Below are 26190 nucleotides of genomic sequence, written 5' to 3' on the forward strand. Positions count from 1 at the left end.
TAACCCCCAAACTTGGAATTTTGAGACCATGGCTTAAATAGATTAGCAAAGTGTAAGACAAATGGCAAAGTTGTTTATAAGCATGGCCAACACAGGTAATAAGTCTACACAATCTTGGCACTTCTTAATAATACAGTAAATACAGCACTGGTTTTGAGCCCGGCTGGAGCAAATCAATCACACAAGTATTTTTGCTCAATCTACATTTTGAGCAAACTGAATTGGCCTCCTGCATGAATACAAGCAGCCAGCAAGTACCCAAAAAACTGTCACCATTTATTGGTGATGTTGAGTTAACATGCAGGAGTGTTACACTAATTTTGACTAACACAGAGTACCGTATATACTCGAGTATAAGCCGACCCGAATATAAGCCGAGGCACCTAATTTTACCACAAAAAACTGGGAAAAACTATTGACTCGAGTATAAGCCGAGGGTGGGAAATGAGGCAGCTACTGGTCAATGTAAAAAATAAAGATAGAGCCAAGTAAAATAACATGAATATTTATTTGAACGAAAAACAATAAAAGTGCAAAAGGGGGAAGGAAGATTCCCAGCTCTAAACAAAGGGAAATCCCGGAATGCCAGCGAAAGGCGGTGCTCGCTCCTCCTCCCTTGCTCAAAAGCCCCAACATGATATTGGAATTGGATGCCATTATATACCTGCTGAGGGATAATTTGAATAACTTGAAAGATATAAAAGCTCTAAACATATTTGTTTAAAAATCTAAAATCTATACTTAAAATAAATGAATATAAAGTAATAAAGTTCTTTAAAGTTGTAATTCACTTTGCTGCTGAAAAAGAAAAGAAGCTTAACACCTTAAATGGTATTTATTAACTGAAATATCATCAAATCAAATATATAATGAGGTATATTATAATGACCTTTGTTTTCAGAAAGAAGCATGATGGAAGTTTTTCAATAAAGGGGGAACTATAGAAAATACTTAGTGTCATGCTCATATATCATCTTTACAGATGTTGTTAACACTATACTATGGCAGCATATGATGGTACAATGTTTCAATCAATTTCAGGATGAAAACTCATCAATGAGGAGGAGGAGTATAATTTATTAACCTTGTATGATATCAGTTTCTCAAGGACTCTAGAAGGACCCGAGGAAGAAATCTCTGCCCCTCCCACTTTCCCTTTCCAACCCAGCCTTCCAAGGGGACCCGAGAGGAAGAAATCTCTGCCCCTCCCACTTTCCCTTTCCAACCCAGCCTTCCAAGGGGACCTTGAGGAGAAATCTCTGCCCCTCCCACTTTCCCTTTCCAAGGCAGCCTTCCAAGAGGACCTCTCGAAAAGAGCGAAAGCTTTCTCCTGGTCGCTTTACCACCACCATACCCTCCACGCCGCCATCCTAGGCTGGGTTAGAAACAAGGAGGGGAAGTTCAAGGACCACATCGATGGCACGAGCTCAGATTGCCGGCTGGGGATGATGGGCGCTGCAGTGCGATCTCGGGAGAGACTAGGGGGGAAGAAAGAATGACTGTTTCCCCACACCCTAGGATTGGGGAAAACATTGACCCCCCCCCCTTAGTTGCGGGAGAAGGGTTGCGGGAGAAGGGTCGCCTCCATCCATCAATCCATCCTTCCTTCCTTCCTTCCATCCATCCATCCATCCTTTTTTTTTTCCCAGCGAGCGGTGCGTGTGTGTGACATGCAAGCAAGACGTCTCACGGGGCATGTGAACTGGGTATGTCTAGTTTAGGGGTGACATGATAGGAACATTCCAATATCTCAGGGGCTGCCACAAAGAAGGGGGAATCAAACTATTCTCCAAAGCACCTGAGGGCAGGACAAGAAGCATGGGTGGAAACTAATCAAGGAGAGAAGCAACCTAGAACTAAGGAGAAATTTCCTGACAGTTAGAACAATTAACCAGTGGAACAACTTGCCTCCAGAAGTTGTGAATGCTCTAACACTGGAAGTTTTTAAGAAGATATTGGATAAGCATTTGAAGTGGTATAAGGTTTCATGTAAGCAGGGGTTAGACTAGAAGACCTCCAAGGTCCCTTCCAACTCTATTATTCTGTTTTTTTGTTCTGTTTTCTTTCTAATCTATCTATCTATCTATCTATCTATCTATCTATCTATCTATCTATCTATCTATCTATCTATCTATCTAATTAGCTAGCTAGCTAGCTATCATTATCTCGCTCAAAAGACAAACCTTAAACACGAAGTTGTAGCTGAATAGCCCTACATAATTTAGCTTTTTCCAAGCTGGTGATTTCCAAAGGCTTTGAAATGCGACTTTCCTCATCCTCTGCCAGGATAAGCTGATGTGCTCAGAAGGCTGGGAATGGTGGCATTTCCCTACATTTCTTGTGGGCAGAAGGTGGACCCCTATGTTTCCTTGAAAACACCTCCCAATATTTATTAGAGTGACTTCTCCCCAGAAGAAAGGTGCGAGCGCTGTTTAACAATCCCGTCAGCTAAATCCTATCGAGTCAAAGGCCAGTCAATGGGGCTAGGATGAATTCTGGGTCACCAGGGACCCTTTTTGTGCCCGCTCTCAACCAGGGCGGGCCAAGCAGCCGCTCTTTAGCGGCTCTGGAATGGATGTTGAGGTAACCAAGAGGCAGCCTCTTTTCAACTCCCCGCCTTTTTAAACGCCTGCCGGGCGGCGACAGGGACGCGGACACCAAAAGCGGCGCCTGCTCTTCTCCGCTTTTATTTTATTTTAGTATTCAATCGGCAGCAGAGGCTCGAGCCTTCTGGGGCGCCGGAAAAGGAGCCGAGGAGCTGCAGCAACGTTGCAAGAGAGCAGAAAAGAGGGGTGGGGAGAGAAGCAAAAAGAAGAAGAAGCAGCAAGCTTTCCAGCCGACTTCGTGTGGCGCGAGAATCCGATCCACCGCCTCCTTCCCCGGCCGACAGGGCTGAACTGCCGCTGCACCACCACTTCCCAAAACAGATTTCCAGACTTGGAAGCAGCCCGCCACGAAAGGAGGAGGAGGAGGAGGAGGAAGCGGGCGAGCGCCGGCTGCTCCTGCTGCTGTTTCACGCCTCCGCCCCTTCCAGCGCCTTGACGAGAGCGAGAGAGAGAGAGAAAGGAACCGCGCCGTCCGACCGGCTGTGTGTGTGTTTGTGGTGGGGTCTCGCCCCAGCCACCCACCCACTCGCCTCCCTTTCCTCTTCGGAGCGTGGGCTGGTCTTAGAAGCCGCTGTCCCGCGGGCCGCCGCCTCCTCTTCCTCCACGCCGCCTCCTCTTGCACGCCTCAACCCCCATCCCCACCCTCTCCGCGTGAAGGTCACCTCCTCCTCTTCCAGGCGGCGGCGGCGGCGGCTCCGAGCGGAGCGCCACAGCCGGCAGCTCCGCTTCCTCCCACCTTCCTCCTTGCTAAAGGGCCAAAGTCGGCTCCCCGCCCGCGCGGGACCGAGCCAAGCCGGTCCCAGTCCAGCCGTACGGTGAAAGCGACATGCCGAGCGCCGCTCCGCTTTCACCGTTCGGCTGGACTGGGACCGGCTTGGCTCAGGTCCGCGCGGCGAACTGCTCAGCCTTGGACAAATCCCGCCGGACGATCTCGCCGCCTCTGGCATCTCCTGTGCGGGGTTCCCGAAGTACATCGAGACGTAGACTCGAGTATAAGCCGAGGGGGCGCTTTTCAGCACAAAAAACGTGCTGAAAAACTCGGCTTATACTCGAGTATATACGGTAATCCGTTTATTCCAGATTAATATAAATAAGAGATACTCCACAATAGTTCAAAGCTGTTTGCTCAAATCAGCACAAATAATATTTAAGAGATTTCCACTAACTTTATAAACCCCAAGACATTCACACAGGGTAATATTTTTATACCAGGTTAATATAAAAACGGTATCTATAACAGTTAAAATTTGATCATTCCAATCAATACTAATACATGAAAATATGCATCTGGTTTAGTGGCACCCGTTGTTCAGAGTGCAGAAATTATTATCCAGTAGTATTTCCCTTTTTATTAAATAAAAGGGTTCTTTCCAAGAATATTGAAGTGTTACTGTATCAGAGAAGACAATTCTAACACAAACTCTCTAATTGACCAGCTCTATAGGTAACAAATTGTAGAGAGGAGGAGAAGAAAATTCACCCACCCTCCCAACCGTAAAACATCAGAATGGAAACATCAAACAAATCTGGAAAAGAGGTTTTCAATATAATATCTAAATAATAACAGTAATAATATATCTAAATACTCCTTAACTTTGGGAAGTTTCTCATTCCATCTTATGGTTGTTGTGTCTTGCCCGCCCTCAGAGCAGCCGGGGCCTTCTTACCTGCTCCCGCACACTGAGGAATGTATGCCTCCCGGTCCCAGTCCTGGCTCCATGCCCACACAAACTGCAGAAGGAGAATCTCCCTGCCCCAGCCCTGACTCCATGCCCAGGCAAACGGAGCAGCTAGACCCCTCCCCCTCCTCCACAGCAGGTGAGCCTGAGGAGGGTTTATTACCAACAGCTGATTGGTGTGACCCTCGCATCAGAAGATTGGAGAGGCGGAGGCTACAGAGGGAAGGGAGGGGCAGGCCTTAATGAGTGCTGAGTCATGGAGCCACACCCCATGGCCTATATAAAGGAGCTACTTTCTGGCAGTCTCTGAGTCAGGCAAAAGTCAAACTTATCTTGCTGAAGTCACTTACTGGTCTCCTGCCTGCTCTGAGGACTTTGCTAGGACTTGCAGAGGCAAGCCTGATTCGGATTTCCCGGACCCAGCCGTCAGCGGAGGAGTGGGACACGACAATGGTCACCATATAATCTTCAACTGAAACATCCAAACTACCAGGTCACCAATTCATATCCTTCACTTGTCTACAGTTATTGCAAGGGTTCAGCTTGTAATCATTGTCAACAAGAGTCAAGGACCATCCCTTCATTCAGGCTTAAACATAAGACCTATTCAGACAATACCTTCAATAATTCCTCTAACTTCAACTTTTCTCTAACAATGGAGAAAAAAAGGACCGGCCCAATTCATGGGGCACACACCAGACCCACACTCACGAGGTCCACACAGGATGTCACCACCACACATCCACCCAGAAAGCAGACCCAAACCCACACTGATCATGAAGCACGACCAAGGACCAGAAGCCAGACCGCAGCTGCAACATTAACCATTTCAAACCCCTCCAATCCATACATGCAGCAGACTGACACCCACTATGAAGATGTAGCACGACCACAAACACGAAGCCAAACAACAGCTATGCAGCTCACCAGCTCAAATCCCCCTGCAGCTCAGACTAATATGAGCACAACCAAGCCCCCACCCAAAGAGGACACATCCCCACCCAATCAGAGCACCAAAAAACAAAAACAAAAAAAAACAACCCATCCAATCAGAGCACAGCCAAGCTCCCACCCAATCAGTTCAAACCCCCAATAGCAGTTCAAAAGGAAGAAACAGCTGCAGTCACACATTGCTCCCAGAAGCACAAAGCTGAAGCCTGAAGATGACGAATGAGACTTCGTCGAAACGTTGCAAAGACATTTCCAATTTTACGCGGGAGAAAACCCGAATAACCAAAGACCTACATACAAACACCCGCGAAAACCTCAGAAAACATATATATATATATATGTATATATATGAAGAAGAAAAAAAAAACAATAGGACAGGAACGGTAGGCACGTTTGTGCGCTTATGCACGCCCCTTATGGTCCTCTTAAGAATGGGGTGAGGTCAATAGTAGAAAGTTTTTGGTTAAAGCTTTTAGGATTATGAGAAGAGACCACAGAGTCAGGTAAAGTATTCCAAGCACTGATGATTCTGTTACAGAAGTCATATTTTCTGCAATCTAGATTAAAGCGGTTGACATTAAGTTTAAATCTATTAGTTGCTCTAGTATTATTGCAATTGAAGCTGAAGTAGTCTTTGACAGGAAGGACATTACAATAGATGATTCTGTGAGTTAAACTTAGGTCTTGTCGAAGGCGACGGAGTTCCAAGTTTTCTAAGCCGAGGATTTCAAGTCTGGTGGGAGAAGGTATTTTATTGTTTTCAGAGGGGAATGGAGAACTCTTCTTGTAAAATATTTCTGGACACGTTCAATTGTATTGATGTCAGAGATGTGGTGAGGGTTCCAAACAGGTGAGCTGTATTCTAGAATTGGTCTAGCAAATGTTTTATATGCTCTGGAATTCTGGAATAGTTCTACAAGGAGGAAGTTAGAGGAATGGTATTAAATGGAACAGTTCCTGACTAAGATGCCCAGCTTAATGACAACTTTGGATATTGGCTCTTACTCATGGGCAGGTTGATCCTCTACAGAATTCCAGCTCTTCACACATCACAGTATATGAAACTCCTGGTCATTAAATCTGAATAAAATTAGATCAGTAACACTGTCGACTGCCAACTCTTTTTTTTTTTTAATCACCTTTGCCAGGGGAAGTTGTGCAAGTTGTAAATTGGTCTCTAGGTGAAGTTGGAGGCTGGATGAAGATCGTGGGAGATGCACTCCCTTTGAAGGAGAAGGTGCGTAGCCTAGATGTCTCTGTAACCTCTAGGAGCATCAGTGGAGACACAGTTTCCATGGCAAGCCTTGTGTTGCTCGTGCTGTGGCCAGTTCCTTGAGTTAAGGGCATTCCTGAGCAGAGATGGCCCAGCCACAATGATTCAATTGCTAATAAGCTCCAACTTCCATGACAGTTATGTGCATATCTGTGTGTATACATTGCCTCTCATTTCACAGCAGTGTTCCTGGATAGGATACAACTTTTAAATAATTAAAACAAGCCAAAAAATAAATGTCCGAGGTTGCCAACAGCAATTCCAGCTTATAGTAAACAAGGCCATCTGTCAGAGCTTGATTAACCTCATGGCCCCAAAGCCTGGGGGGAGAACCAAATCTTGAAGGCCTCGCAATTAGGACACTAATGTTTGCTTTCGTCTTTCTTGTGTGGCTAACAGAGGCAACTTATTAGAAACATATTGTCCATGGTCTGCAGAAGCTGCGCTCACCTCCAATCTGCTACTAAGTTAAGTTGATTTGAATGGTCAAATCTACACTTGGGCACTTACAAGACACCGGAAGTGTGAAAGGCCAATAAATCAACTTTCCACCAATTGTTAGCTACCTCATGCATAAGAAGGAAATGATGACATTTCATTTCTTTGTAAGACTTTTGGGTTGCTTAGGGTTTGTTTAAATAATCTCAAAGGGAGGCATTGATTTCATAATACTTTCAGTTCTGAAATATTACAATAAAAGTTGTTTTAAAATACACATACGGTACTTCTCAACAAACCAGTAACAAACCCAAACACAACAGTACAAAACTACCCAATGCTACGTCTTTAGCTAGATCCAAAGATGTGTAACACTCAATGCCAGCCCAATTTAGCAATGAATGAATCTCACAATTTTTATTGGAAATGCCTTCTTTAGCATTATAAACAGAGAATCTTTAGTGAATGCAGACTTTCACAATCATTAGATCTTTCTCCCTGGCTTGTAAGTGATGGCAAACATGCTGTTTCAGATAGTTAAATAGTAAGTTGGTAGTTATATGATGCACCCTTCTAAGTAGATTAAATTCTATAAAATTGATTCACTTATGTCCTCCAAAAACTTAGTTATGATAAAAAATAATCAATACTGGAAAGAAGAATGTTGTTTGTAGGAACTATACATCAAGAAAGAGAGGGGGGAAGGAAGGAAGGAAGGAAGGAAGGAAGGAAGGAAGGAAGGAAGGAAGGAAGGAAGGAAGGAAGGAAGGAAACGAAATGGTTAGAAAGTCTGATCATACATATGGTAACTCCAATATGGTAGAATAAGCAGAAGAGCAAGTATAAAAACATATTGTGGGAATTAGAGGTTTTAGAAGATGGTTTGGGGATTACCACAACATGTTACCCATAAAAATAGTTTGCAGGGCAAAAATACTAAAAATAACAAAAGAACATTAATTTCCAGTATCCAACAATTTATCTGAGAAAGCAAGTAATGGCACCCCACACTATTAGGAGTTTGAGCCAATTAGCTTCCGTTCCTTTTGAGGAATGAAATGACTCCTAGGGAGAACTCAAGAGAGGACTCCTCTACCAGGTCATCCATGGTTCTCTGCACTTTTATGATGAAGTCTTCTTCACTATCCATATTTTCAAAAGGGTCTGGTCCCTGCAGCTGCTATGTATGTGGACCTCCCAGATATTGAGAAAACTGGGCAATTCGCATAAATTTCCCTCCTTTTTATTTTGTCAACAGCAACATAAAAAAAAAAAAGTGGTGACCTTCATGGAATCCATGAGCATGGCTGCCTTGCTCACATTGCTAATGAGCAGAAAGCAAGCAAGGGAAAGAGTCAAGGTCAAACATAAAAGGAACGTTGCAAAGACGGAGACACCAGAGGAAGGAACGGCTCTCCCACACTTGGATAGAGGGACAGTTTCAGAAAATGAGTTTTGTAGAGCATTCCCTCACTAAGAAAACTATTTTTCAACCCATGTTCCTCCTTCTTTTTCTACTCCTTCAGAACCTCTAGAACTGCACAATGACTGTCCCAGCAGCAAGTACGTACCGTGCTCCAAAAGCAGATAGTAACGTCCAGTTTTTACATACTGGTGTGCTTTGTGCGTTGCACAAAACAAACTAGGTATTAAAAAGCTTACAAATTTATCATAGAGGTTGGTGAAAAAAACAAAAACCTGGGTCTCTGCATAAATCACCTGCTTTATAGTCTTTTCCTTTCCTTCCAAGTCTCTGCAGGGTGATGGAAGCTCAGATCCTCCAAGATCAAATCCAATCGCCCTGTGATCTGCATTGCAGAGAACCAGCAAAGTCACCTCTTTGCATCCGAGACCGGTTAGGAATGGAAGTTAGGGAATTAGGCCAATTCCTCTGAATGCAGGCAATCTATAATCTGACCTGGCCTTCAGCTGGAGAGTGAAAGGAGCGAGGCCAGTGCATGAGGGCTGCAAAACATACAGGAACAAATAAAAGAGCAAACACGCAGCACAGAAACAGTAGCGCTAAATAAAGTGAAGGGTAACAGAAGCGTGGAAAAGATTTAAATCTTTCAAATGCATGCAGGGTAACAGATTGAGGGCTGGCCAGCCAGCCTGCATGTCTTAATCTCTCTTGGCCCCCAAAATCCTGGTTATAAAGAATCTGCCTATTTCTAGATTGCTTTCAGATGTCCTCACCCACAATTCCACCCAGATCTTCACAATCTACATTCTTAAATGAAGAGAACAGAGAGGGGGGCCATTGTGTATGAATCCACCACATAGGAATAGGCATTTTAAAACAATTTTTTCATTATTTTTTTCTCTCTTGAGCCAAGAGCTTGGTCAAAATGCTTAGGAAACACAAAAGCACTCAAATGTACAATTCCCCCCAGCAAGGGGGGGAAAACCCAGATCTCAGAAAAGACGGATCGAAGTTTACATATTTTATCCCTAAGCCTTCTTCATCCTGACAATCTAATGGAATTTAGAAAGGTTTAGCCAAATAATCAACCCAAAATATTTTCTGTACCGATCCAGGATGGCTCTTCTCCGACAGCACAACCTGAGTTCCAAGTCTGAGCATATTTTGAAATAGGTTATTAATCTTTCCTTCTCTGATCTTTTCCCAAATCTAAGTTGCTTGTTCATCCCAACCTTCATCATGATTTATCATGTTAAATCCTCATCTTTTTATCATGTTTACAATTTTAGATATTAAGGATTCACAACTTCCTTCCTTCCTTCCTTCCTTCCTTCCTTCCTTCCTTCCTTCCTATAAACTTCCCATGGATGGGAAACTTCCCATCCATTCTAACCATCTTAACAAAGCCATCTAAAAAACAACTCATCAAATTCCATTAACTATGTTAAGCTTATGAAACAGAGTCAGCAAATTGTTGCTCCCTGCTGGGGTTGTAGGCTGGCCTATCATTACAAAACAAGCAACCGAGGCCCAGTTTAGAAAACAGGTGCAGGTTAATTCACTCCAAAGGTCAAAGTGAAGCAAGTCCTGAGGCTAATTATTTATTTAATATATATATGCCATCCTTCTCGCTACCCGCAGTGACTCTACACTAATTACACATAAAGGGTTGAGAGAAAAAGCACTCCAGAAACCATTCCAGGGTTCCAGGATGTGGCATAACAGAGCTGGGGATGAAGTATCACAATTAAAGTAAGGCATACTATACCACATACAATTTAAAATATAAAATACAAGATTAAAATACGGACAAATTAAACAGATTTTGCCCAGAAACTAGCAACGTTAATTGTGTTCTGTCGCACTGCCATGAAGTTTTCAAGCATACACTGATTCGGACAAAAGGGGACGTATATTTATGTGTGGTTGTCTGCAGGCCACCACAACTGCGAAGAGCAGAAGCCACCCAATTGGTTCAGGGTGTCTCTGGATCCTGTTGTACCTGTGCACCGCCTATTCAAGAATTTCCATGGCTGCATGATAGCCAGCTCCCTTTCCAACAGCTCTTCTTGACTTGTCTTGAGTGCAATTGTCACCGCCCATTGCTTCCATTCTTTGCTCTTATTTCAGGTTATTCAAGCCATACTAAAGTGGATGCCAAACGTTTTGTGCTCAAACCGTCCCAACCTGAGAACAAGCTGTTCCGGCTTCATCCAAAGGCTCTGGTGTCCTTCCAGAAGACATCAAACCTGCAAGTGAGACATCCTGACCTCCTCTTCTCTTGCAGGGGGGCGTCTTTCAATCAAGTCAGAACTGCCCCTTCTAACCACAGAACATGTCCAGGATTTCTGGAACTGGGATTTCTGGGGGGTGGAAGGCCAGAACACTCAGCTCTCACAAAGTTTTGCACACCTCAGAAATTAAACACTGCAGCCCGGTTAGTATTGCATTACAGAATTAGCTGGGAATTTTAAGGCTGCTTATTAGAAAAGGAAACAAATGAGCAAAAAATAAATATGCTCCCATTAAAAGACAATAGGAAACTATTTCCAGAGTATTACTAGGAAAACTGCATGGATGTAACCATCAAAAATCAAACTCCTTTTTAAAAAAAACAAAACACTATATTATGATATTGGTATTTTGAACTGTAATAGCCACCCAGGGTTGCTTATATAAGATGGGAAACCACATAAATTAAATCAGTAAGAAAAAAAACATAAGAAGTTTATCTTTTTCACACAACACATTGTTATTTTTTTTAAAAAAAATTGCAATGCGTTCAAGTTCATTTGAAGGTGCACATTACGTGCTATGAGTCATGGTGAGGATTTGTACAACTATGCTGTAAAATTTCTGAAAATTCAGTTCATCCCAAACTGAACACAATGTTCTACCTTATAAGTCCTCCATAAATAAGCAAATGGTTCTGCAACCAACTTCGGGAAACGTGCACGAAAATTGTTCAAAAGTGAGGCAACGTACACAGACATATATATATTCCAATTTGCAGGAGGTAAATTTAGGATGGCTGTTTAAATTTGATCAACGTGAGCACACAATAACGCTGTTCTGTTTAAAATTAACTTTTCAGCAACCCCCTTTGGGTTTCCAGGGGAACCTTTATTATTCTTTATTTCACTTTATTACAATGGTCGCAATAGTAGTAATGATGACAGCCTCTAAGCAACAGGAGGCCCCAGCAGATAAAGATTTCAGCAAAGGTTTTGTGAACCTTTCCTGGCAGAAAGGACGGAGGATAACATAAAACAGGCATATTAATCCTAGGAAGAGTGTTAACAAAGCTATTTCCATTGTTCATTGTTCACGTGCCAAAAAACTCCCACAGACCAGGCCTTGTTCCCTCTCAAAGCCACAGGCAGCATTGCAGCTGATTATTCTGGCAGCTTTTCTTTTCTAGTATTCTCCCTTTTTCTGGTCCTCCATTCCTTCTCTCCCATGTGTTATTCACCGGGAGAGGAAAGTCCACTCACTGAGACACAAATGGTTCTGATTTTCTTGGTGTGTTTTCTGAGAGAAATTAAATTGAATCAAAATAGACCCAACAAGATTCTCCATTAATACGGTTACATGGCCCAGATGAGAAAGACACCTGCTTATGACATCATTCATCATCATCATCTTCATCTTCTTCATCATCATCATCCCAATGGTTCTCTCTATCTTCTTAACCTAGAACTCAGCTCTTTCTCCTTTGCTTAGCAAAGAAAACGTCCTAAATTCTTTTCTTGTTTTTTTGCATTTGGCGAAAGGGGTGCCCAAAAATTACTGAAAATCAACCCAGACAAGCCAGGAAAACTAAAATTAAAACTCAGAGTGCTTTATAAAAAGCTTAGCCCTGAATTAAAACAAGCAAACAAGTTGGCAACCTCATGAGCTATTCCATCAGATGCAGCTTCATTGCAACCTGAACTCGGACAGGTCCCGCTTTAGAGCTGGGTCATGAATTCAGAAGAACATGCGACACGAGGAAAAGAAAGAATGTTCTCCTATTGGCAGGATCTTCCCATGTGTGAATGCGATATCACAAACACAGCTTGTGCTTTCAAGCAGATAAAACCTCAGCTTAACAGTAACAGAGATGGAAGGGACCTTGGAGGTCAACTAGTCCAACCCGCTGCTCAAGCAGGAGAAGTTATACTAGGAATTCGAATCGCTGAACTGCTGACCTTTCTGATGGACAAGCTCAGCGTGTTAGCCACTGAACCACCTAGCCAGGCTAGCTTCCCTCCCCTGCCTTTCAAACAAGCAGATCACTCCATAGAAGGTAGCCAATCTGACCTGGGCTGATCTCACGAAGATAAAGAAGGCATGACTGGCAAAGCCTTGGATGGGAGACCAAGAGGAAATCCCAAAGCTATACTGGGAAGCGACACTGGGGAACAGGGAGAAAAATCTTCAAAGAAATCCAAAACTCCTGAATTCACCAGGAATTTGAGCTCAGTTTCAAAGGAATACTCACTATTTCTTCACGTTCCCTCCCTCCAGAGTTGCTGTGGGCCCTGGATGATCCTGAAAAGGGATCAGAACTTGTCCCTGGGTTGGAGGGAAGGCCGACGGAGAAAGTCAGGGCTGCAGACTGGAAGTTAAAAACAATGAAGCAGCAATGACCAAGCACTTCTCTGTAGCTCCGTCCTTGGGAAGCCACAGGAGGTTCTGTGAAATCCCACTCAGCCAAATTCGATTTTGCTTTTTTTTTTACCGCCTCTTGCCATCAGTCATCAACAGATGCAAATGAAAAGCCAGATAGGTGGGAGTGTAAAATAGTGAAAAGCGTGAAAAGTTTCCATTCCACAAAGTGGCCTCTTCCCAATTCATTTATATACATTTATCAGCACGAGTTTGTGGTAATGGCTGAGGAATGTTATTCAGGGACAGAGTAAAACCATATTGCTTATATCCTTTCAGCTACAACCTTTTTCTCCCCCCTTCCTTTCCTTTCCTTTCCTTGATGCAATCAATATACAGTTTGCACAATCTGAAACAACAGCAGAAGAGTGGACTTAAAATATCCAGGGAAATCCAACAATTCCCCCTCTTGGGAATAAATCACAACCCTCCATTCTCCTCCACCCTCAGCGAATGATAAATAAATCTTCTAAAATCCTGGTCAGTTTTGGCAAAACAGCTGCTTCCTGAACTCATGAGCCTGCATTTACCAAGAGACTGGGAAGCTTTCGACTGCTGGTGATTTTAAACCTTAGAAATACAGGCTTGCATTTGGACAGAAACGATGCTTCCTTAGCTGTGGAATTCGGCATTTGAAACTCAAATTCAGATTTCTTGAAGGAGAATTTGCCCGCCAAACACCCAAAACATGGATTGTTTGTTGCAAGGGAGTTTTTGAGATTTTAGGATGCATCCTTAATGCACTTGAAGAGACGCATTTTGACAAGGAGGCGTTTTTCAGAGTAGCAAATGTGCTTTGCTCAGCACCCTAGTTAATGCAAAAAAAAAGATTTCCTGCAGGTGGAAAGCATCAAATCCATGAAGGAAAAGTTTCTAGAGCAGCAGCAGTAAAAAGCAGAATTGTGTGGCTCAATTACTGCATAGCTCTGGATCCAGAAATGCCAGCCTGTGAAATATAAGGGCTTTGGGCCTCCAAAATAGGATCCAGAATGGCGGGGGGAGTTGAGGGGAGATTGGGAATTGAATGGAGGCGGATCCATTTTTGGAAAGAGAAGATGCATTGAGAGTGTACAAGGGATCTTTGCTTTGAATGACAAGGAGGACGGCAAGGCTCCTGGAGGCTAAGTCCTATGAAGATTGCACTGCAACTTTAATCTGCAACCTACGTCCAAGGAACCAGCTATGCTTTGACTAAAGAAGGAGGGGCTCAGGAGAGCCCTGATAGAAGTCTTTGGATGTTGAAGAGCTGTCACATGGAAGAGGAGGGTGGATTCCTTCTCCATAATGGTCCAGGGCAGGACAAGAAGCATTTACTGAGGGAAGTCCAGGCTCAACTTTTCCTCTCTCCAAGAGCCACTGGCCAGTGTTTCTCAACCTTGACTATTTTAAGATGCGTGGATTTCAGCTCCCAGCATTCCCCAGCCAGCTTTGCTTTGGCAGTTAAAGGCTACTCATCTTACTGTGATCAAGGTTGAGAAACACCTCACTGAGCAGTGGAAGAGCCGGTCTCCTGAAGTCATGGTTTCTCCCTCAAGGGAGGTTTTCCAGCAAAGGTGAGACATCCATGTGCCTGAGGTGGTCTGAGGATCTATGTAGGGTTTGGACTTGAAGATCACCAACATCCCTTCCAACCAACCAACCCCATGAATCTCTTCTTCAACCTCTTGCCAGACTAGGCAAACATGGGCAACCTTCAGCTCTTCTATTTCAAGGCACACCGGTTGCTTTGTTAATTCACAATGCAATCGATCTGCAGGTAGGCAAGGTAAAAGAAAAGCCACACCTGTCTTGTTTCCACAACTAAATCCCCCTAAATCCACCCAGTCCAGCCAACCAGTCAGATTGGAACAAAACCTGAGCACTGTCAAGCTAAACCAGGTTCTGGGAACAGGGACATCCCTACTTTCATACTGTAAATAGCTGTAAACCTAGATGACAGTGCAAACTCTGGTTTCACAGTACAATCTCTGTTTTCTTGTTTATGCCTAAACAACGGTGATAAAAGGGGCTACCAAGTGTTACTTGCACAGAAATTCAGAGGGAATGTAAAAGCTACTTGCAGTCACACAAACACCCCCCCCCCAAAAAAAAGATATCACATTGTTACAAAAAAAGCCAAGAGACTAGGATGAGAAAAAAAAGTATTATGTTAATGGATTTCTTCCTAAACTCAAATTTATCATCAAAATTAAATTTTAATTGACCTTGAACATTCCTTTATTAGTAGAAATGAAATCTTTTATCCATGTAACTTTTTGCATGTTTTTCCAATACCAGTTTATAGTTATACATTCTATGTTTCAAATCCATGGGTACTTTGTCTAAAAAGAGTGAGCTTTAACATGCACTCAGAAACCTTTCAGTGATAAATAAACTGGATTGTGACATCCAGAAAAGCAGAAAAATCAGAGGACTGTTGTGTTCAAATCTGGATATGAGTCCGAAGAGACACATATCAGGTCATTTGTAAAGATTAAATTCTTCAGTCATCTCCAACCAAAACAAAAATCTCTGAAGAACAGAAGGTGGTCCAGGATTTTTGCTAAAACCAGAGGAGGAAGAAACACAACATTTTGTGTTCACAGAGCGTTTAATCCATATAATTTACAGTTGGTTGATAGATGGATGATAGATAGACAGAGATGGATAAATGGAGAGAGAGAGAGATGATAGACGAGATAAAGAACAAATGAGGAAACAAATGCATCCTGGAAAAGTTTTAAATAGCTAGAAATGAGTTATCCTTTCTTTCTAAAGCATCTTTAATCAGGAACAACTAACTAAGACGTAGATTGCAGATTAAAGTTGCAGTGCAAAGCAGATATGACAAATAGACAGAAACTTTATTGATAAAATAAAAGTCCATTCAATAAAACCAACAAAAAACTATCCCCTAACAACAAGAACTATTGGCAACCATTTGCGGGCAAAGCTTACACATAATGTTGCCACTTTTAGAGGAATAAATTTATCTCGATTGTTTAACAAATAACACAAATAAAATTCATTAGAGAGCCCAGGAAATGTAAATGAAAGAGGGGTAATTATGTCCCTGTAGAAGTGGCAATGCAGCAGACAGGCAAAATCAGAATAAAATGAGGTTGGACTGAGGTTTACAAGTTTAAGATCACTTTCAAATGTTGGATTAATACCTGAAAAGCTGAAACACAAACACAGACCAGATTGGCTTCCCAGGAAATGCTGAGTGAGTTTTTGTTTTTTGTTTTTTGTCATTCTGAATTTTAGGTTAAGTGGGGAAAAATGTCTATGATGCGTGTACTTGGTTGCTTAGCCTACATTTTCCTGGCAGGCACACTTTCAAACATAAATCCCCCCACATTGCGTCTGCACTATGCATAATATGCTTAAGTTCCACATTCAGATTCTTTTAATCAGAGAATTGCAAACAGTATAAAAAGGGGTTTTGCTGCCATATGTGATAGCTGGGCGGATTGTTGTAATTTCTCTCCATGGAAATCCAGGGTGATTTGTATCCCTACATGAAGCCAGAACTCAAGTTTGGCTTATGATTGTTATTAAAGGGCTGCTGAGGGCAGGCTGCCTTTGAGGAATCTCTGCCAGGTATCTTCCTAGCCATCTCGGAAGAAAAACAAACTGGGGAGAAGATTTGTGGATTAAACCAGCAAGTTGCCTGTCCACATCTTGAAGAAAGAGGGATGTGCTAAAAATGGATCAAGGCATTAAAGACCCTCAGCCTGATGACAGAATCACAGAACGCCTCACCCTTCTCTGGATTTGCACGCATAATATACAGCTCTACTCTGCACCACAACCAAGTTTTGGAAGTGATTTTGGCCCTTGTGACTTCCAGGATATTTTTTACACACCGCGCACTGAACCACAAACCGACCAGACAGGCAGGGTTTGCGCAACACACGTGAGACACACATGTTTTTAAAAAAGAAAACGGTGCAAGGGACAGCGTAACTAAAGGCTACTGCTAATAAAACATAGCCGATTCTGGAGCTGCAGTTTCTAGATTAAGCAAGTGGCGCAAATGCAACGAAAAGAGGACTTTTGCAAAGCTGCCTATCAGTGGAGGCTCCTGGCCCTGATGCAACCTTTATTGCCTTAATGAATCAGCCCAAATCCTCCCTTCCGCAAGAGACGGGGCTTCAAGGACTCTCCCTGCTCAGGTGCCAACAGCTGAGAAGGGCTTTTGAACCTCACCAGAATCGCCAAGTGGAGCCAATAACGGCACCGTTCAAGCAAAGATGTTGCACCCTTTGGATTTCGCACTTAACGGCGAATGAATCTATGTACCGAAAGCCTTCGCTTTTTAAACTGTGTCTCCTGTGCCACAGCAGGAGCCTCTGAGAATATGGCCCAATAAGCCAAGACGGTGCCATGGTGTCATCCATGCTCTAGCCTGGATCAAGACGGGGCTTCGATCTCATTGTTGCAGTGACTATCTTGGCTTTAGGGCCCCTGTTTTTCTTTCTGTCCTCCACTGAACATTGTTTTAGAAGCGCACGTATGGAGGCTGTACTTTTCCTTTTGAGAGAAAGGGATATTACGGTCATATAATATTGTATATTACAATGAATCAAATAGAATAGAATAACGGAGTTGGAAGGGACCTTGGAGGTCTTCTAGTCTAACCCCCCTCCTTAGACAGGAAACCCTATGCCACTTCAGACAAATGGTTATCCAACATCTTCTTTAAAACTTCCAGCATAATGTAAAGAAGAAAAATAAGACTGGAAAGATTAATTGTTAATTGCAATAGTCTTTCCAGTGTGAACCTTCTCCGGATATAACGGGCACAATTCCCATCCAGCTGTCCAGGGAGAGGCAGCGTGGCCTAGTGGTAAGAGGGCTGGAGCAGGATGGAGAAGACGGGCTCCTGATCTCTTGCAGCCGTGCTGGGATCTGTCTGGGTGAGTTTGGCCCAAGGAGGATTTCTTACACAAGCTTGTTCAGAGGATATAAAAAACCCACTTCATCTCTCCCCTAGTGCAGCTGACAAAGCGAGAAGGAGAACCGGTGGCTTAGAGGTTAATAATACATCTGCCTAATATGCAAAGCAAACCCAGGTTCAAATCCCAGAAGGGTACTGCTAGCTGATGAGAACTAAATAGCTTGAACTAGATCTATACTAGTCTCCCTTTATTTCTTCGTCAGTAAATATAAATTTAACACAAAATGTGTGTGTGTGTGTGTGTGCCACCTCCGACAGGACCTGTGTTTAATTCATAGAATCATCTATTGCAATATCCTTCCTGTTGAAGACTACTTCAGCTTCAATCACAACAATACAAGAGCAAACAATAGTGTAATGTATTACTGTAAGTTTTGGCGGGAGTTTTAGGCGGGAAATATCTCGTTTCTGATTGGATGCAGCCTCAGGCTGAAGTGTATATAAGGAGAGGTTTTTCTCCAGAGTTTTGCTGGGTCACACTATATTAAAGAGCTGTTGTCACTAACCTGGTCTCCTGCCTCGTCAATACCCAAACTTAACATTGGCGACGAAGGTGGGATATTGAGGCAGAGCACCAGAACAGAGCTGAACTCACTACGAGAATCAAACCCAGCAAGGTGACGGCGAATGCAGCGATGACCGGCTACACGCCACCCACTCCGTTTGACCCTGCCCAGGAGACATGGGGAATATATATGACCCGTTTCGAAAGTTTCCTGGAGGCAAACGAGTTACAGGGAGTCTCCGACAACCGCAAACGGGCTTACTTCATAAGCCACTGTGGGTCAGCAGTCATCGCCGTCGCAGAAGCCCTAGCGGAGCCAACACCGCTACACTCCGTATCGTGGCAGACCCTTCAGACCCTCCTGAAGAATCACTACGCACCAGCCCCGCCCAAATACGCTCGACGGCACGAGTTTGGGGAGCGAGGCAACAAGAAGGCGAGTCTATCAGCGACTACATGGCAGCCCTGAGACAAGCCTCCAAGCATTGCAGTACCGCGATCTGGACGAAGAGCTGCTGGAACAACTTATACGGGGGTCAGAGACATCCGTTTGAGGAGACGGTTGCTAGCCAAGAGCAACCTGACATTGGCAAACGCCTGGACGAAGCCAGAGCCCATGAGATGTCCAACCATGCAGCAGACACCTTACAAAGCGACTCACGCCGATGGCGGGCGCAAAGCCGAGCACAGTCCACCACGAAGAAACCTATCGTGAGTCAACCAGCGAAGAGGAGGAAGAAGTCCACTACACCGGAAAATCGACAAGGAAGACCCGGAGGAATGCGGAAGTTGCGGGGGGCGACATCTGCGCCAAAGATGTAAGTTCAGGGACGCCATTTGCCGGCGGTGTGAAAGGAAGGGGCACCTGGCTCAAGTCTGCCGAGCACCCCAACCTTCCCGCCGAAAATTCAAATCGGCCAATCAGAGCGGCTCTGAGTCAAGGATGCAAACCCCACATTCCCGCCGAATTTCAAACCAGCCAATCAGAGCGAGATCGGCGAGGCGACCCGCGATTGGCCAGGAAAGAAAGAGCGAAGTCAAACCGAATGACTGTTACCATAGACCACGCAGCTACCCGCATCAAGAAAAGATCTTCACAAACCCGACAATTGAAGGCGTACCGTGCCGACTGGAAGTAGACACAGGATCAGCTATCACAATCATGTCCTGGGACACTTTTGTGAAAGCCTTGCCGCACATCGCAAAGCGCAAGCTACAGAAACAACGGCTCCGGGTGCAGGATTACCAGGGCAACCGCATCCCTGTTCGAGGGACAACGACCGTCGAGGTCAAGTACGGGACATACGAAAAGACCCTGCCCATCACGTTAGTCGAGGGAACCTTGCCAAGCTTGCTGGGGCTAGACTGGTTCCGGGCGTTGGGAATGGGGGTGACTGGCGTCCACCAGAGCGGATGCAACCTGCAAAACGCCCTACTGGAGGAATTCGCAGACGTATTCGAGGACCGTTTAGGCAAGTACAAGGGGACCCCTATCTCCTTCAATTTAGACCCCCAAATAGCTCCCATTAGGTTAAAGGCAAGGAGGGTTCCTTTTGCACTCAAACCTAAAATCGACAAAGAGTTAGATAAATTAGTCAGCCAGGGGATACTAGTGCCAGTTGACCATGCCAAATGGGAGACGCCAATCGTCACCCCTATAAAACCAGACGGGTCCATAAGGATTTGCGCTGATTACAAGGCTACCTTGAACAAAGCATTGCAAAAGAGCGCCTACCCAGTTCCAGTAGTGCAACACTTATTGCACTCACTAGGGCACGGACAAGTTTTCGCCAAATTAGACTTGGCACAAGCGTACCAACAGCTACCCGTAGATGCTAGCACAGCTGAGGCCCAGACCATTGTAACGCACCGGGGTGCCTTTAAGTGCACCCGGTTACAGTTCGGGGTGAGTGTGGCCCGGGCTATTCCAAAATTTGATGGAGCGGCTCCTACAAGGGTTACCGGAGTCGACCCTATTTCGATGATGTGTTGGTATCAGGGAAGATTTAAGAGAACTGGGGAAGCGATTAAGGAAAGTTTTGGCCATTTTAGGTCGGCAGGATTAAAAGTCAAAGCAAGCAAGTGTCAGATAGGGGTCGAATCTGTTGAATTTTGGGCTATAGAATAGACAAAAAGGATTCACCCCACTGAGAGCAAAGTCAAGGCGATAAAGAGAGCCCCAGCACCCAAAAACAAGACAGAACTCCAGGCTTTCCTGGGTCTGGTAAACTTTACGCCGTGTTTTTAAAAGACAAGGCAACCGTTGCTGAACCGCTGCATAAATTGCTGGGAAAAAACACTGCTTGGTCGTGGGGGAAGTCAGAGATTAGGGCATTTGAGGCAGTAAAAAGTTTGCTATCAAGCGATAGCCTGTTAATACAATACAACAACAGACTCCCGTTAGTATTGGTTTGTGATGCGTCCCCCTATGGAGTAGGAGCTGTACTTAGCCACAGACTCCCAAACGGCACTGAAGCCCCTATAGCGTTCTATTCACGAACGATGTCCCGGCTGAAAGGAATTACAGCCAGCTAGATAGGGAGGCTCTCGCAATAGTGTCAGGGTGAAAAATTTCACGAATACGCTTTTGGGCGAGATTTGAAATTATCACTGATCACAGACCGCTATTGGGGTTGCTGGCTGGCGACCGCCCAACGCCAGTAGCACTCTCACCTAGACTGACCAGATGGACTATTTTTTTGACCGCATACTCCTACAAGCTGCAGCATCGGCCTGGAAAGGAGCTGGGGCATGCGGACGCATTGAGCAGATGCCCATTGCCAGGGGAAATCGAGGACCCCACCCCGGCACACCGTTCTACTAATTGACTCTTTGGACTGGGGCCAGTCACATCGCAGGAAGTGGCTCGGCCTCCTACCGGGACGTTGTTTTAAGGACTGTAATCAGTTGGGTTCAAGGGATGGCCGCTGCGCGGCGAACGTTTCAAGGAATTTGTAAAGAAAAGGGAATTGTCTGTGCAAGGGGGGTGCCTGCTCTGGGGGGATAGGGTGGTAGTTCCAGAGAAGCTGAGAAAAAAAGTTCTGGAACTCCTGCATGAGGGTCACCCAGGAATTGTGAGGATGAAGGGTTTGGCTAGGAGCTATGTCTGGTGGCCCCTAATGGACAGGGAAATCAGTGACAGGGTTGGCCGATGCCAAGTATGTCAGGAATCCAGACCACTACCACCCACGGCCCCAGTTTTGGAGTGGGAGAAACCCCAAGGCCCTTGGTCCCGCATACACATTGATTTTGCCGCCCTTCCACGGCCAAACATTTCTAATTGTGGTGGATGCATTCTCCAAATGGCTGGAGATCATCCTAATGAAATCCACAACCGCTGGAGCTGTCATCTCAGCACTAAAACACCTTTTCGCCACGCACGGGCTACCGGACACCCTCGTGTCCGATAACGCCCACAGTTCACCGCAGCATTATTTGAAGGGTACCTGGCTGAAGAGGGCATCCGACATGCCCTCTCAGCGCCGTTCCACCCTGCGCCGAACGGCCTTGCTGAACGCTTTTGTCCGAGTGCGAAGAAGCGCTATCACGAAGCGGCCCCGCGATTGGCAGGCACAAATCGACGATTCCTAACCGTCCAACACAGGACCCCTGTGTGGCCACCGCCGCAGCCTAGCCGAGCTATTAATGGGGCGGAAGCTACGGTGCCCACTAGACCGGCTACACCTGGACTACGTACAGGACGGGTTCAAAACAAAACCAGATAGAATCCGAGAGTTAAACATAGGAGACTCGGTGTGGGCACATAATTACAGCGACGGCCCTAACTGGAAGAGGGGGATAGTCATAGACAAAACGGGCCCCAAATCTTATCTAGTGGAACTAGACGATGGCAGAATCTGGAGGCGCCACATAGATCAATTAAGAAACAGATTGAGCGATAAGGCAGAATTAGGCGAGAACAGCCCTGACTATGATTTAATTAACCCCACAGCTGACCGGAGCCAAGAACAAACAGAAAGCGTAAGCAAAGAACCAAACAGAGACTTATCTGAGTCAGGCGAGGTCCAGCGACACCCTCCGGTCCCTCTAGAGGACAGCAGGTCCGAGCCGGCGAATAATCCAGGGCCGGATGGCCGGGAGGAGGAGCTCAGAGGAACGAAAAGTCCCTCCGGCAAGCTCGACTCAACTCCAGAAAGTGAACTGCGCAGGTCCGGGAGAGTCAGGAGACGCCCCACGTACCTGCAGGACTACGTAGAGAAGTAATATGCAAATATTGGCAAAGTGCCTTCTGGGAGGGAAGGAGTGTAATGTATTACTGTAAGTTTTGGCGGGAGTTTTAGGCGGGAAATATCTCGTTTCTGATTGGATGCAGCCTCAGGCTGAAGTGTATATAAGGAGAGGTTTTTCTCCAGAGTTTTGCTGGGTCACACTATATTAAAGAGCTGTTGTCACTAACCTGGTCTCCTGCCTCGTCAATACCCAAACTTAACATTTAAACTTAATGTTAACTGCTTCAATCTTGATTGCAGAAAATATCATTTCTGTAACAGAGTTGTTAATGCTTGGAATGCACTACCTGACTCTGTGGTCTCTTCTCAAAGTCCCCAAAGCTTTAACCAAAAACTGTCTACTATTGACCTCACCCCTTTCCTAAGAAGTCTATAAGGGGCGTGCATAAGCGCACAAGAGTGCCTACCGTTCCTGTCCTACTGTTTCCTTTCATTATATATGAACAAGCACCGTTTCAAAAGAAATATTATCAAAACAGCTTTTAAAAACCTTAGCGCTCAGTCTGTATTTCTGTCCAATCCCAATTTTCTCATCCCACTACTAAATGGGCTTAATAATCCAGCTTCCTAGCCCAATGCAGTTTCCCTTCATTCAGAAATAAATCCCACTGTGGTCAAAGGTGATTATTTCCACAACTTTACACATTTTTTTTTTTAAAAAACTCCCCCATCTCTTAGTATCTTCAGCATGGAACTGCTTCGTTCCTCCCACCCACCCACCCACTCCCCAAAGATGTTTTTCCTTCTTCCCAACTGTGCCCACCCATATCTTGACTCCACTTCATCCTTCTTTGCTTTAGGTAGAGTCTGCTGAGTGCTGCCACTGTGAGATTGAGAGACCTGCTGTCCGATCATTCCACCTGAGCTGATTGCAGCTGCCCAACACCGTTAGCCTTGGCCCTCAAAAGTGGGGGCAACACTGTTGGGTTCGAATCAGGACCTTCCCCCCTGCGGAGTTGAAGTTCTTCCTAGCTAATTTTGAGCCAGCCCTTGTGAGTCCCCTGGAGCCGGTGCCAAAACAGGAGGAAAAACCTTCCGGTCAGCAACGCTGATACAGATAAGGAGAAGTTTAGCTTGATTTAAGATGTGAAGGCAACGTCCTGAGGACTGCCGGGGCACATCTGGGGTCTCATCTTCCTTCCAGCATCACAGCACATCTCCTTACTTAGTGCGATCCCCACATTATGATGTCACTGTGGGGGAGAGGACCGTGAGCTCAGGTATCCTCCAGTATAAAGGAGGAGGTGGGCACCAGCCCTCGCCCATCAGTTCATCCTTAAGGAGACCCTCTGGCATCATCAGAGAGGGCAGCTCTGGCACAGGCAGGCCTGGGCAAGTGCATCCATGCACCCTTGGCCCTGGGCTCCAAGCCCAGAAGTAAAACTGGGGCATTCAGAGGGGATGGATCTTAAAGAAATGGATCACCAGGGGATCCACCCAGCAGGAAATGAACCTGTTGAAAAGCTTTAGCTGGATGGGAACAAACCAGGGAGGCAGATTTCAGAGAGCGGAATTTAAGCTCTAAGTTGCATTCACACATTTCCCGGGGCAGATTCCTTACATCAAAGGAGGCGTTAATTCGCTCCTTATTTTGAAGGTTATCAACACAAGGATATTATTATTATTATTATTATTATTATTATTATTATTATTATTATTATTATTATTATTATTATTATTATTATTATTATTATTATTATTCAGAATCCTTTGCCGGTCCCGTCAGAGTCACCCCAAACAAAGCTGCAGGAGCCAAAGCCGAAGGGCAAAAGGCGTGAAAAGCAGAAGACAATCTCTCCTTGAATTTTCTCTCCCCCATTATTCCCACGCCTCTTGGCGCTGCCTCAGTTTCCCTAGGAGAGGGCCGTTTCCCCCCCCCCCCAGCTTCCACATTGCCGTTCTTGTTTCCCCTTCGCAAGAAAGCAGCGCTCCGACAACCCACCAGAGAACCCGAAAGCCTCATCTTGCTTCCCGCCGAAGTCGCGGGCATTTCCCCGCAAGCGAGCGCCATCCCCTCCCCACGCGTCCGGGCATCCCCACGCCACTCTTACCCGAGCCGACTTCGGCCGCTGCTGCCCACCGAGCGCGGAAAGAGCGAGCCAGGAGCGAAGGTGGAACAAGCCCCCCAGCCACCCCCGCCGAGAGAGAAAGGGGAGGGGAGAAGCGCCCGCACCCACCGGCGCCCCTTCGAGCAGGCGAGGCTCTGGCCGGGCGTCCGCTGGCCCCGAGCGCCTGTCCCTCTGGGCGGCGGGTGAGCCCTGCGCTGCGCTGCGCTGCCCGGCGGAGGCTCTTGGCAGCGGCGGGGGGCGGACCGAGGCCGGGCGGGGCGGGCGGCTCCTCCGCCGTCGACTCTGGCGAGCCGGGGCGGGTCCGGCAGTTGGGAAAAGTGCTCCGCGCAGCGCCCGCTCCGCCCGCTCGCTCCTCCGACCAGCCGCCCGCCAGCTGCGCCCCGGAGACGGGCAGCCCCGCTTGGCGCTCGCCCGCCGCCCCCGACCGACCCTCAGCCGCCCCCAGCGCAGCCCCGCTGCCAGGCTCGGCTTCCCCGCCGCTTCCCCGCCGAGCCCCCTCGCCCAAGCCGGCCGGGCGCGAAGTTGGCAGCGGGCAGCCCGACGGGTGTCAGGTGGGGAGCGGAGCCGTTACCTGGCGGGGTCTCCGGGTGGGCCGGGCGGGCTGGCTGGGTCGGAGGCGTCTGCGGAGAAGCCCCCGGAGGGAGAGTGGCAGCCCCCGCCTCCCGCTTCCCCTAAAAGCTGCCCGTCGCAAAGGTGGAGCCGGAGGGGAGGGAGGGAGGGTCTCCGCCGGCGCCGCCGCTTTTCCCGGGAAGCCTCCGCTCTGCTAGGGGGAATCCCAGCCGCCGCCGCCGCTCCTCCTGGAGGGCTAGAGGCGGATTCCTCACGAGGAGGCGGCGGCCCTGAGCTCCGATTCTGGCCGCCTTCTCAAAGAGTCCGAGGCCCCTTTTGCTCCTGGGCCCACCCGTGGCACAGACACCCCCCCCCCAGCCTGCGGATTCCCCATCCCTCCCACCCCTCCAACCCAGCTTTAACATCTGTTAGGTGTTGCTGCCACCCTGGAAGAATTCAGGTGTTGGGCATCGGGAGGAGGGTGGGCAAGGAGCCCATTTCTGGCTCTGAAGGAGGAAGAAAGCTGGGGAAGGGTCTTTCACAAGGCACACCTCAAAAGCCCATTACAACTTGTGTTTAGCCTTCCTAAGATGTTGGACTACAACTCCCATCATGCAGAGATTGGGATTTGTACCTTACCACAGCTTCAGAGTGCAGGCGGGCTAAGTTTGTGTGGTGCAATGTTTGGGGGAGGGGGGCAACCCCCTGTTAAATAGGACCAAGTGGCCTAAATAGATGGAACTGACCTTCCCTTCCCTAGAAAGGCCCTCCTGCAAATACCCCAGATGACCTCCCTTCCTCCTCTTTCTCTTCGGCCTGGGATGAAAGAGGAAACCAAAGACCTTGGATGACTTC

The 26190-nt window shown here is 46.3% G+C and overlaps 1 protein-coding gene across 4 annotated transcripts in view; it reads right to left on the bottom strand.

Moving 5' to 3' along the window:
• SEMA3D (semaphorin 3D) overlaps positions 1–25713 on the bottom strand; it is a 125719-nt gene extending 100006 nt beyond the window's left edge. The window contains exon 1 of one of the 4 annotated variants that reach the window (XM_058190050.1): positions 25358–25713. The gene's annotated coding sequence lies outside the window, so the exon portion shown is untranslated. Of the gene's footprint in view, positions 1–12853; positions 13098–24768; positions 25333–25357 lie in introns of those variants that run through there. The other 3 variants (XM_058190048.1, XM_058190049.1, XM_058190052.1) reach the window with 3 other exon arrangements.
• Positions 25714–26190: the final 477 nt, after the last annotated feature.

Source organism: Ahaetulla prasina, chromosome 7 (genome assembly GCF_028640845.1).
Source record: "Ahaetulla prasina isolate Xishuangbanna chromosome 7, ASM2864084v1, whole genome shotgun sequence".
In the NCBI taxonomy this organism is placed as follows: domain Eukaryota; kingdom Metazoa; phylum Chordata; class Lepidosauria; order Squamata; family Colubridae; genus Ahaetulla; species Ahaetulla prasina.